We start from the raw sequence: 14,098 nt of genomic DNA on the forward strand, positions 1-14,098 counted from the left end.
TTTGTCCATTTTTTCCCATTGTATTTTGAAAACAAGAAGATACTTTAGGTTTTGGCCAGTATAATAGCACTAAAAGTCTAAAGGAAAGGGGACCTTACTTCTGTCTGCTTAGATAGGTATAAAGCTGCAAGAGGGTGAAATGAATCCCCTTGATAAAACAAACATCTGAATTGTGTTAGAGGGTGGAAGGGCTGTGAATTCATAATTACCACCTTACCAACTCACAATTGCACTAATGATAGTTATGGCATTTAAGATTTTGGGAAACTGCATCAAACAGCCTGTTAAAAGCCAGCTCCACACTGCAGAGAGAGCCCTGTCAGGCAACTCCATGAAAATAGAGTAACAATAACCTCAATGAGGTTGCACAAAACAAAATCTTTCAGGCATTGATGGCAAATTCCTATTTTTCTTCCTTCCCTTTTCTTTTTTAAATTTAGTCTACTTTTAGTTTTGTTTAAAGACATTAAAAAAACTCTTTACCCAAGCCCTGTGGCTGACCGACCAGTTAGTACTGTGAGAAAAATTGTTTTCCAAAAAGAAACTGGGTTCATGCATGAATATATAGTGGAATAGTATCCAGCACTGCACATGGCAGGCTATTTCACATTACATAAGTTCATCAATTTTAACAGGTGTTTGGGGTACAATTAGCAACAAAATCTATTTCCAACATTTCCATGTCTTCCAAAACTATTTTGAAATCAGAAGAGTTGGGAAAAACTTTGTGGGAGGAAAAATGAAATTCCTTAAACTGGCATTGCTGCTGAATCCATTCAGCAATAAAACCTTGTCAGGAGTCTTCTCTTTCTAAATTATTCTGAGGATTCACTGAAAATATTGTCAAGCTATAGGTATCAGATATGAATCTTCAGTTTGTTCTGAGCATCACTGATGAGTGTCACCTTCTGTTATATTTGCATTCAGTATTTGGGGATAAATATTATGTGCTCATTCTCACTAAGGTGAAGGAAACATCCTGGTAATAAAAGCCCTGAAAAGGTGAAAATCAGAGGACAAAAATGCAGCAGAAGAGAGGCAGCAGACTTCTCTTTGCTTCTCTCTGCTTGTGGCAGGAGTGTCTGTGCCACAGCTAAAAGTGCTCTTCAGTTGTAATAGGTCTAGGGAAACAAATCCATTTTTTTCTCCCTGGAGGTTTTTGGATTTGTCAAACCCAAAATATGGTATGTGAAGAACTATAACTCCAAATCGAGATTCCCCTAAGGGTCTGATTTCTGCCAGCTGCATTTTTTGTTTCATCAATGCCTGAATTTCTGGCCCTGTCTACATCATCTGTGACTTGGGGCTTTCAGGGATTCCTGGACCTCCTGCCAGGTTACCACAATGGGCCAGAAAGGTGTCAGACCCTGAGCAATTACAGATTAAAGTTGCTGTTGCCACCGCCTATCTCTGGTCAGCTCTAAATGGCTTGTATAGGATCTTGCAAAGACATTAATAGTTTTTTCCTGCTAAAAACAAATAAAAATTAAGTGCCTGAAAAGAAAAAAAAGTTAATATTTAACTCGAAGAAAATATTTTCATTCCCCCTTGCATACAATCTTTTAAATGAGTTTTTGTTTAAAAATCACACTTAGCCATGTGTCTCCCTTGTACAAAAAGAAGACCTAGCTATCTGTCAAAATTTTATTTCACAGTCCTTTCCTGTGTAAAAAAAATAATTCTTTGATTTTGCTGTTAGGACATATTGGAAGAAAACAAAGCAGTGGAAGTAAAATATTATAAAGGGGGGAGCAAGGAAATGCTTCCTCTTATCAATGTTTTCATTGATTTGCTACAGATACACTTTCTAATTATCTTGCAAATTCTTCCTCTGGAAATGAGAGTGTTTGTGTGCCATATTCCACAGCAGAAGTTGCTCATTGAGTGCATTCCAGTTTGGGTCAGGAGTGCAGGTTCGAGGGTTATCTGCAGCCTGCCCCAGCAAACCAAGCCCTGCTTCACATCACAGAGTGGCCTCTGGGTGTGAGGCGATGGAGGGCATACCTGGTGAGCTTCAGCTATTACAGGCAGCCTGGAGCTGATTGGAATGGAAATCCATTAAATATATTCAGCACTCATGTCCCCATTTTCAGCTACTCATCACTGTTATAAACATCCTCAGATCATTCCAAAACCACCTGTGAAACATGATGCTTTTGCTATCTGTAAGGAATTGCCTATTGTAGATTACTTCTGAATGAAAAGGGCAATCACTCCTGTCGTTCTTGAGAGACAAGAGAAGAAATACGGAAAAATATTTCTTTTCCATGCTTGTAGTCTTATAATTTAGTGTGTATTTAAATCTGAAACGTTGATAACCAGCTTTACAGTGCTGTTCCCTGGCTAGCTGAAAAGTACAACACAGGGATACATCACATTGTTTGATGTTAGTTGTGTCTTTTTTTTCCCCACCCTTCCTGAGGTAAAGATTACACTGGAAGGGATTTGCTCTTGTTTCAACAAGTAGAGCCAGTGGGCAGCCAGGTTGAGGCTTATATTGCAGCTGTTTTTTCTCCAGAGCATAGATTTTAGCACTGTGCAAAATGGTATTGTTGGTCCAGATCCTTCCTCTGCGTTGCGGATATAAAAGTGGCAGCCTGTGGGACCAGAGATCTGTATCAGGTATGTGTTGCTGTAGGAAACACCTGGAGGCTGCAGACATACTTTAATGTTGCTGAGGGTTTAAAAATGGGAAAAAAATACGTAGAGAGAAGAATAATTTTTCCTCGTGTGGCACATAAGCAGTATTTTGCAGCCTTGTCAATCATGTTCCAAAGGAAGTGGACGAAATAAAAATTGAAAAAGAAAACCACAATAAACCTATTCTGAGAAACCCCACTATCTCCCATAAAGCTGACCTGGGAGTCTCGTACCCAATTTCAAATTCTTTGCTCTGTGAATGGCTCCATAGAATAGGACTTTAGAGTATCTGCAGCTTAGTGAATGTCCCAAGACTTATTCTGCAAGCCTGGACCAGCTCCTGAGAAATATCCATTCCTGGATGGACAACCTTACTGTATATGAAAAAGTCTGGTGTGATGATGATATTGGATATGACTTAGAACATGGCCCTTTGAACCACACTACGTAAAGTTCCAAAGTACTGAGGAAGCAGTTTATGGGCAACCTTGATAAATGCTGAGTTCTTTAGGCTGAGATATATTCCAAGAAAAGACAGCATAGAGAGAGGAATATATGTTAGTGTAGTCTTGGTTGTCTGTGATGCTGATATAGCAATTTGAAATATTCTGGTTTAGTTACATTTTTCAAGAGTTTTTAGCTTCAGTCCCAAGTGTTCACAGTAATTAATATTTTAAATAAGAAAATAATCATTAATTTAGTTGATTTGAAGCAATAGAATAAAATCTTTCACCCTTGTGAACTTAGGGGGACCAGAATGCATTGGCTGTAAACTGGCGTGGGTCCATGAAGCCTCACCCAGCTTTGCTGTAGTGTTACAATGAGCTGAATGATGCTTTCAGTTTGTTAACTGACTGGAGTAGATTGTGTATCCATCCAGGGAACATGATGTGCAGAAGTTGCAGCTTGGCTCTGGATGAATATCAGTGCTCTGAATCATTGCTGAATTCCACGTACTTGTAAGCCAAGTGGGCCTGGGAAAAGCCAGGTCAGTTTTGCTTAGTCCAGGTTTCTAAGGTGTTTTTGGAATGTGACTCTAAAACCCTAAGGCCAAGGATTTGTTGGTTATCTCCTGGTTCGTGATCAGCAGTGGTTGTGTGCCAGATATACGAGGCAGACAGAACTACCAGAATAGTTACTGAAATACAGCAGGGGGTCCGATGCTGGTCAGCACCGGTGTGCTGCAACCTTCCTACAGAGAGCATCCTGCAAAGAACAGCTCTTCCAGGGGCAGTGGCAGGCCTCCCTGGGCAGCAGGGGATTCCAGCAAGCGATTTTAGCAAGTGTAGCAATTTCACAGCTACAAGTGATTCCAGCTCTTGTGATTCAGCCCTTTGTGAAATTACCCAAGGCAAACTCGGGGACAGAGAGACAGGAGCCTCATTTGGCAATTCCACAGAGGCAGCTTTTATTGTCCAGCAGCCCCTGTGAAGGTGAGACCAGGAACAAACACTCCCTCCTCAGGGGCAGAAACAGGGGCTTTTCATGGGAAAGGCAGGGGGTGGGGTAGAAACCAATTACCCAGCTGGGTACAGGCTATTGCCATCTAGAAACAAGGCATGCTGGGGGTGGTTCACTTTGTCACCATGACCCAGAGGAAGGTTGCACATCTCTGGGAGATTCTTTTTGCACTCAGGCCTCTCTCCTCCAGGAGTGCAGAGAGCTCTTGTGCCAAGGGCTCACAGCCCTCCACAACTCCCTCTTCTTTTTTTACCAAGAATGCTTCCCCAATGGCCTTTTAAAAGCAGCGTAAAGAACATGAGAACATAAGCAATACAATAAGAATTACGATGAAAATCCACAAAGCACCCTTGGCTAAAGGGACCCTTGGAGTCCCCATTGTCCAACAAAGTTGTTGAGACCATCTGTGATTTTTTTCTTCTGTCTTGATTTGGTGGACTTGATCTTTTAGCAGCTGAATGTTCTTTGAGATGGAGACACTACGTGATGTTAAATCAAAACAGCACATGCCTTCAAAATCGTGACAGCCATGTCCATGGGCTAGGAGCAGGACGTCGATGGCTGCTCGGTTTTGCGGTGTCACGTGTCTGGTGTCTGGTGGTTTCTTCATCTCGGGGGAGATCGCTCAGGGCAGCAGATGTTGCACTGGCCCGCTTGCTAAGCCAGCACCCCGGCTGATTTAGCTCACCAAGGGCTTTAGCAGCAGCTACCCAAGGTAGAAGTAGGGAGACTGCTACCCTTTTTTCCTTTACTCCAGTTAATAACTTGAGAATCACAATTTTCATCATATGCCATACTGAAACACATTCACTTTTACTAATAATTTTTTTTTAAGTGCTACAAAAATTGCAGACCCCTTTCCTAGACTCTGCACACCCTGCTCCAATTCTGATCTCATTCTTCCTGTGAGTCTTTCCTTGGAGAGTGTCCTAGGCTTGGCGGGCTTGCTTCTCTTTTTTCTTCCTCCAGGTTGGTCCTCTGGCATGTGGCCTGGTTGCTCTGTTTTATCAGGCAGATTCCCTTATTGAATTTAACTCTGTTTTGCTGATCTTTTCCGGGAACTTTCAGACAGCTGAATTTCAGCCACCAGATGGACTCATCCCAACAAATCACTGTCCTCAGAACTGGCCTGGTTTCAAGGTGGCTCTGATAGGATCCACGTTGCTGATCCACTATCAGATGTGCCCCTCTCTTCTGTTCCTCTGTAGGGAACAGGAAAAATCGCTGTTACTGAGATCAAGCAATTGCCACAGAAAATGGGGTTCACAATGCAAGTGGGCAGGTGCACAATTTTGTGCAGAGTTGCTGCACTCTACCCCCTGCTCTATTTCATGGCAAATGAGTAAGAGGTAAATATTTATTTCATGTATAGAATAGCAGAGCCCTGTTCTTTTAAACTTAGACATCTTGTCAAAGCATATGAACTTACGTGTGGAGAATATTCAAGTGAAACAACTAACTCATGGTCCCCAGAATAGCACAGAGCTGTCCCTACTACAGGAAGTTTTTCACAACACAAAAAAAATTTCTTTTCAGGAAAAAGTAAAGGAATGTCTAAACAATATGCTCATAGTAAAATTTTATCACTTCAAGAAAAATATACTAATTCAGATTTGTTTATACATATGAAGAATCAAAACAAACCTGTTATAATATAGTTATATTATATATATAATATAGTTATATAATAAAGTAGGACAGTTTGGAATATGATGCATTAGCTGTTGCTTTATTAATTTATGATGCGATCTTGCTCGCTCTTTTACCCGAGTAGAAAAAACTCTCATGGACGCTGGTGATTGTAACTTCATCTGGTAATGAACAAAATGTAATCTTACAATGTTCCACGCTTCACTCATGAATAGCAAAGCTCTAGTGTAATATTTGTTCTATCACCTTCCATAATAGGTGGAGATGTGTTTTGGCACAAGGTGCCTCTAGTCACTAAATACCTGGCCCTTAGCCCAGAGAAGTAAAATTTCTGGCCCAACATGTTATACACTCTTGTCTGTGGCTCAATCATGAGAATAATTGCTTGAAACTTCTTCTGCCTTTGCTCAGGAAGCTTGGAACTACAAGACAAAGCTTAATTATATCTGGGAATTCCAAACACTGGGCCATTGGCAGAATCATTGAAAATACTCCCTTTTGCTTCACTAGGCTTTGGATCTTTCATTGGGTTACCATGGTGCAGTCTCACAGCATATCTTGTTATGTCAGAAAGGGGAGAGAGTGCCAGGGGTGCTACTGAGGCATGTGGTTGTTCAGTGTCACCGGCAGCCTGGACAGCGAGCACACCCTCAGCAAACCTGTGCTGGCACCTGGCTGAGGGGCTGATGGCTGAGGCTCAGCACAGAGGAATAACCCCTGCTCAGCTGTAGTTCTGGCTCAGTGACAGATTGAGGAGGCAGATGCCAGGTTGAACATGAGCCATGGCTGTGGTGTCATTGCAAACCCAGCAAACTCCATATTGAGATACATGATGAGGACCTTGGTCAGCACATCACGGGAAGCTACTGTCCTCTGCTGCTGTGTGGGTAGAGCAGAGGTGGAACAGGCTACCCAGCGAGGTTGTGAAATCTGTTCCAGGAGGGCTTCAGTGCTGTGCTAGGCAAAGCTGACCTCATCAGATTGGTGATACTCCTGCTGCCAGGGGAAAGTCGGACCATGAACTTCAAACACCTCTTCCAAACAACATTCCTATAATTATGCGATGACTACAGATATCATAGCACTGGATAATAAAGCACTGGATAATAAGACCAAACTAAAAACATATTAAACCCCAGAAACAATCAGACCAAACACACAGCAGTACAGAGATAGATAAATCTAACACTAGAATTTCATTCATACTGCAGACAAATATACCCTCTGGCTGCTGATGAGAAGTCTTGAGAAACCCAGATAAAAGAAATAAAACACAAGGCAGAGGAAGAAGCTACATTAAACAGGAGGAAAGATTCCAATAAATCAGTTAATTAAGAACATCAGTATCATTGTAGGAAACATTTCTCTCATGAAGGTCCACAGATTAGCTTGAACAGCAGCCCTGGTAGTGAAAATTGAACACCTCCATTCATTTTCATGCCTTTGTATATAAAACTCAGTGTGTTAATTTGGCATTTAATGCATTTGTCTTCACGTAAATCTGCATAGCAGAGAGGAAGCATTACTGCTTTTGAGCCTTAATGTCTCAACATCACATCTGTCTGAAATAGGCAGGAAACTGTACTGATGGCAAAGATGGATGTGCGGTATCTTTCATGGTAAGATAATGGTGTCAGAAAGCAGAGATTTCTTGCTGAAGCCAGCCCGGTATGGCAATCTTTAAGCACTTTAAGTCACTTAGGTGGACAAGAACATCTTTTTCCTGGCACACCATGCTTGGGAATTGGTCTACAGAGTGAAAAGTTGCATGGACAACATGTTCAAAAATGCCCCTTAGTCAGGTCCTGGAAGAATCTGAGTGAAAATGCAGAGGAAAAAGTCCAAGTGACTGCCTAGTCAGGTTTCCAAAAACAGCTAAGGAGATTAAGCCCCATTTCCCACTTCTAAACTGCACCTGTGAAGACAGAAACATCGTTTTGAAAATACACTAATGCAGTGGAATGGAGGCCTAGACCCATGAAAGGGCAAAGACTTTGGAGAACCTAGCTGCAAGGCACTTCTTACCGTGTTAAAGTCAGAGTACTGTCTGACCTGCACAGTTTTAATTTAGGGAGAACCATTAAATATTTATTGGGACAGAAAAAGAGCAGAAGTGGTCCAGAACCTTGTGGCTGTCAGGCATAAGGGCAGGGAACTGTGCTAGCATCTCGGCATGAAAGGTTGAGGCCAGCCAGTGGGAGAATTTCCTATGCTCTGATATTCTGCAGTTACTTGGGAAGTTTGTGAGTTGTCTGGGGTTAAGGATTTGCATTGCACCACTGAGTCAGAGGTGGCCTGCGTGACTAGGGTGGCTGCTGGCTCTGACAGCGTCACATATTGCTGAAGCTGTTACGCTGTGCTGGGTGGTGCTACAACACTGGGGATTTCTTTGCAGAGTAGAAGAAACTACGGCTCCTGTAGTTTGCTGAGAAATCTTCCCATGTCTTAGCTGAGTGGCCTGACTGCTGGGGTCAGGCAGAAGAAGGGATGTAGAACCTTCCTGCCTCTGCATTGTGTTAGGACCTCTCTGGCAGTGTGCACCCAAAAAATGTAATGCTGTGCTGCTAGACATGGGGGATAAGCTTAGACTGTAAATTCTGGCAAAAATCAGACATTAATTCAGTGCCTGGATTCTCAGCACTGTCAAGAATTAAGCAATTCTGGGTGTGACTGGCAAAAGACAGTTTAGTATCCAGGGAATTTTACTGGGAGAATCATATGAAATTTTAGGCAATTCCAGAATTGAGGAGCTGTTGAGGAAGGAAATTTGGAGGCTGAGGATCTAAATATTGCACAACTGTGTCTTAAATAATAGAACACAGAGGTGGTTTTGTGAATACACCTCTTCAGAGACTTGAAAGGTTGCAAGGAGGTAATGAGTTCTTCAGTTAGAAAATGTTCCTCTTCTGTGGTCAGATGTAGCCTGCCAAAAGACCAAGAAGCTGTCCCAAAGAGGGGCCAGGAGTGGAAGGTGGCTAGGGACAGTGGTGGGGTTCCACAATGACCTAAACCCAGGCAAGAAAGGAGAGCAAGATGGGAGCAGGTGAGGAAGTGTGCAAGGAGCTTTCCTTTGAGCTGAACCCAGCAGTGCAGCTCCTTGGAGAGACAGCAGAGAGCTCCAGACCACCACCCTGATTTTCAGCAACTGGCTTAGCAATGAGGTTGACTTCAGCAATTAGTTTTCATAAGCTTGTCTTCCTCACAGTTGACTAAAATATGGAGATGGCACAACTGAGGCTCTGAGTCCACCAGCTGGTGTTCCTTGTAGGTTCTGAACTTTAAAAAAAATTCAGTTATGTTTTGTAAATGCTGAATGATTTGGACACATATGGTTATATCTTTTTTTCTCTGAAATGAACATTTTCAAATGTGCTTTTTCTGGCAGCTTTTCTATATGCTGAACCATTATGCAAAAATGATAGTCTTTTGCTAAGAAGTGAATTAGTATTCCAGCCAGCATTATACACAGAGAATTAAACTTATATATTTTCCCTGTCAGCTTGCTGTACCTGATCCTGTTATTTTTTAAAAATGAAGTTTGATTAAAGCCCATTTGTTCACCACAAATCATCTAAAACTGCCAGCCTTAAATAGGTGGTAACTGAGAAATATCACCAAAATGAATTACATCACCTCCTCTGAGTTGTTAACTTAGCTTTGAAATTCTTCCTTTCTCCGAGTGGGGTTCAAGGAAAGTGCATGCCAGTCCATGTTCATTGTGAAGCAAATTTTTGTGCTGCATATTCCCTGCCCCAGTCCTGTAGGGATACAATTTGTGTGCAGATCTGCACAGAAAAAATTTCAGACTATTCTAGATTCTTCAGCATGGAAGGGAGAAATTGCTCAGTGAACAAGTAAAGAAAAGGTTGGTAGTCTGGGAAATGTCTCCAACCTTGCAGAAATTAAGCACAACAGATTATACCAGCTTCTCCAATTGACTCTGAACCTGCAGTTCTCAGAAACTCTTTATGACTGGACTAAATTGAAGTTGCAAAGCCAGGGAGACAAAGATCAACTTCATTGGTCATGGATAGAAGATGCCCACACTTTGCTCATGACATCTGTTTCTTAGAATGGGAAAAACATGCAAATAGAAAAATTTCAAGAGAACCTCTGATGCTTTATGATGGACAGGGATGGTTTGTACTGTTACAGCCATGGTTTTTCTGAGCTTCTCAGTAGGAGAAATTCTGAGCCTATCTGATCACCAAATTATTGTGACAATATTTTACATACTGTACTTACCTGTGTGCAATTTGGCAGTGGATATCCATTGAACTGTGTTTATATGAAAATACTCTCAGGATAATATAATGCTGCATGGGCATAAACATCTGACTGGAACATCAGGCTCTATGGGTAAAGTTATGATCTGCTACATATGAGTGGAATATAACACTTTTGTTTTGTTTTCTTAAATGTAAACTTCCTTACTACTTTTTGTTTACACTATTACTCCTGAAGAACAGTTATAATTAAATCTTTACTAGAAAATTACATTCATAATTATGTAACACCTGTTAAGCATTTAATATAACAAAAAGCAGTCAAAAATAATTACCTGAAAGAGAAAGGAAGAACAACTATATAAAATAAACAAATTAAGAAAGACCAGACATAGCATAATAGATTTAACTAATAGCTATTATGTAGCAATTTAAGCTGATGGTTTGGCTTTTAGGTGACTTCTGTGTCTCAGTTGTGCTCATTCTCTGTGAATTCTGAGACCTTCTTGTCTCAAGCAGTGTGGCAGGCCTTTCCACTAATTTTCAGTTCTATGATTACACAAACACTTTAGGAAGTGGATTTGGACAGTCAAACCAAAAGCAAAGTGTCAGAAGATGCAGAATAATCTTACAATTATAAGTGTCTGCAAGCAGAGGGAATGTCAAAACAGAGTAAGCTACATTTAGAAAAATACCACTGACATTCAAACATGAGATCATCAAATATTGCTTGGCAAAGAAGTTGACAAGGGATTGTTGGTCATTTTCTGGAAGCACAGGCAATTACAAAGGCAAATAGACTTCAAAAGCATTCAAGAATGGATGGCAAAAAACCCTGAAATTGTTTTTCAAGTCTATAATAGACCGGGATTTGGGATTCAGAGAATGGTTGTAATTATTCTGTCCCCGGGAAAGATGTTGAAGAGGTACTAAGAAAAGTAATAGCAGACGTACAGATGCAGAGACTATTTTCCATGCTGGGAGAATTGAAATAAGAAGATGTTGAAATCTTCAGCTTAGAAGAGAGATAATGGGTGTGGTTTTCATAGAAGTCTTTAAAAATTCTGAATTTTAGTGAGAAATTCAGTAAGGCAAAATATTCACTGCTTTTGTATTATGATAACTTGTTCATTAATTTGGCGATGAACACTTAAATGGTTTCTCATTGAAGCCATCACAATATTTATTCCATGAGAAAAAAAGGAAAAAACCTATACAATTAGTTAAAATGGTTTAGAGTTGCACCTCTCTTCAATATCTGAGAAAAATTATTCCAGGTAAATAAAAGCAAGATGGCACTAAAATTATATATAAAGCACATAAGAAAAAAAAAAAACAACAACTTAGGTTTGAAAAAGGTGTAGAAGAAGGAAGACCTCCTGGGAGCTTGAAGAATTCACTCTAGAATCAGGTGTAGGACAGCTACAGAAGATCGAGTCTTGAAATTGATCTCCTGGATTGCAAACACAGAGTGAAAAACAGTAGTTTCCAGGGCACTTCCTCTCTCTGGCTGCTGAAAAGTGGGAAGCCAGCATGAGACCAAGTGCTGATGATTCAATTGATGTACCTGAACAATCTCTGAACTGATGAAACTGAACAGTGTAAAAAAACCCAGAATATGGCGGAGAAAAAAGCTTGAAAATTTGAGACCATCACTATAGAAAGCACCCTGGTAAAATAGTAATACAAATCTGAGTAAAATCTTCATTGTTATCTTCCTTCAGAGATCTAAAAGACAGATTGTGTTTTTATTTGTGGAGCAAGCTGATTTGTGGAAAGACAGAGATGCTGTAGAAGATACTCTGCAGCTGTGACCAAGTCTCAGAATTTGAGAAAAACTTTACACTTTGTTGTCAGCTTCTGAGAGAGATTAATTTCCTATGGAAACATTTTACGTTTTATTGTAGAAAGTTGAAACCCCCATGCAAATATTTTAAATATGGATTTATTTTTACTGATAGAATTTGTTGTCTCAGGTTGTTTGATATCAGTAGGAATTTCCTTATTAAGACAAGCACTGAACAAGAACTGTAAACATCTAAATATCCATATCTACTTTTTTGTAGTGTACTTTTCACTTTTTTTGAGTATTCTGAAGTCTCTTATCTCCTGAGTGCTTGAGAGTTAGTTCACTTCCTCCTCAGGAGCTGACCTTGCAAGTCCTCCTTCAAGATCAAGATCTCTGCCAGTGTTTACAAGCCTCTGTTGTCTAATCAGTCAAATAGGATGTCCTTCACTGAAGTGCTCCCAGGAAGGATGTCTGCACCAGACACATTCCTTGTGCTGCACAGCAAACAGGAAAGCTCTTGTGTGTACCTGGAAACACACCCACAAGCCACAGTGTTAGAAGGGGGGGACATGAATTCCACTGATGTCCCTTTTTGGGTTGGAGACCTGACTGACACATACTGATGGTAAAAGGACACCCTGTAGCGAGGTGTTCACCCATATCTGGATGGACTCAGGTTCACTCTCTCTGGCTGCCTGTCCACTTGCTCTAGCAAGGCTGTCCTGTGTTAGGGGGAAAAACCTAAAGAACTGAGACAAAGAGCCACCAACAGCACGAGTTCCCATGCCCTGCCGTGCTGTGGCAACGTTACCAACAGCAGAGTAGTGGTGGTCCCCAGGTCATGTGAGTGTAGGGCAGGCTGACCGGGCTCACTGCTGTGCCCCATGGCTTCCATGCCAGAGCTCACACCCACCTACAGCACAAATTGCCATGTGGATATATCCTAAACCTGCTCATAGAAGCATCACACTGCCTTACATGAGTCAGATAATGGAATGAAAAAGCAGCATGATATCTGCTTTCATGCAGTTATTGCCTTCTGGCTGAACACACCTTGGCAGGAACTTCTGCAGCTCCACTGTGTAGCTGTGAAGCTGAAAGTGCAGACCCTGCCCATGCCTGAGGCTCCTCAGGGTTCCTCCCCCCAGAGTGCTCCTGGCTGGTGCAGTCTGGGGTGCATGGGGAGTGCAGGTGGGAATGTCCCACATCCTCTGCAGAGGTGCCAGAGCTGGTTTGGCCCGCACCTTGTGGCTTTCTTAGTGCTGCACTTTCAGTGGTAACCAGCATGGCTTTGTTCCTGCTCTGTTCACAGCAGGAGGTATAGCTGGGTGTTTGTAACTCTCCATGGCACTTTCATTTGCACTCAATTGCCTGCTGGCAGATTTCTTTCCATTTGGCATCCATTCTGCTGTACCACTTCAGGACAAACAACAGAAGTTTATTAGAGTTGGGACTGGGCAAGGGGAAAACCAATGACATTAAAGACCACAGGCCTAATTCCATTATCTTTTTTGAGGGAGGACTTTTTATTCCAACTGACTTATTTTTCCTAAAATAATTTAATATAATTTGAGGGGACAGACCTCATAGTCCTGTTATAAACAAAGAAAACTCCATTCAAGACAATCCCAGCTTGTGCTGTATCTCAATGAGCTCTTCTGCCTGGAATTCAGAACAAAGGCTGTTTGCCTGAATGCATGCATGTTGCATTACTTATCCAAAAAGATTTTGCTTAAATAAGTAGAGGATTTGAATTTAGAATGGACCACTCCTATGCTGACTGGCACATGTCAGAGTTGAAAAATTATTTCCTTTCAAGCTCTATACTCTTCTTGTTTGTTTGTGGTCACATGTGGTTTATTTTTTAAAATCAAAGAATAATTACATTGTGTATTCTTTTCTGATTTACGTTATTATCAAGTCATATCTTAATTTCAATAAGTAATTTCAATTTTGTGTTTGTATCAGGAAAAATCATCAAAAAGACTGTCTTAATCTCCTCCTATGTGATTTTTAAAAAATGTTAACTTTCATCTATTTAATTGATTTTTTTAACTAATAGCAACCCTTGTTTGACAAGCATGACTTATCAGCCCTGTCAAAGTTGCTTTGGAGGAGAGACTACTCTGAGCTTAAAGATGTTCCCAAAAGGAGCACATGAGACTGGCTATGTATGATGCTGACTGTTGTTCCTTCTCTTTATTTTTCTCCTTTTTTTATCAATAAACCTGGTAACAAGCATGGAGACCTGGAACTAGGGTGGGCCTCTGGGCTGTCACATCCACTCCACTGTGTTCCATACAAACACTGTGAGAGAAACATGTTGTGTATC

Source organism: Aphelocoma coerulescens, chromosome 2, assembly GCF_041296385.1.
Source record: "Aphelocoma coerulescens isolate FSJ_1873_10779 chromosome 2, UR_Acoe_1.0, whole genome shotgun sequence".
Classification (NCBI taxonomy): Eukaryota; Metazoa; Chordata; class Aves; order Passeriformes; family Corvidae; genus Aphelocoma; species Aphelocoma coerulescens.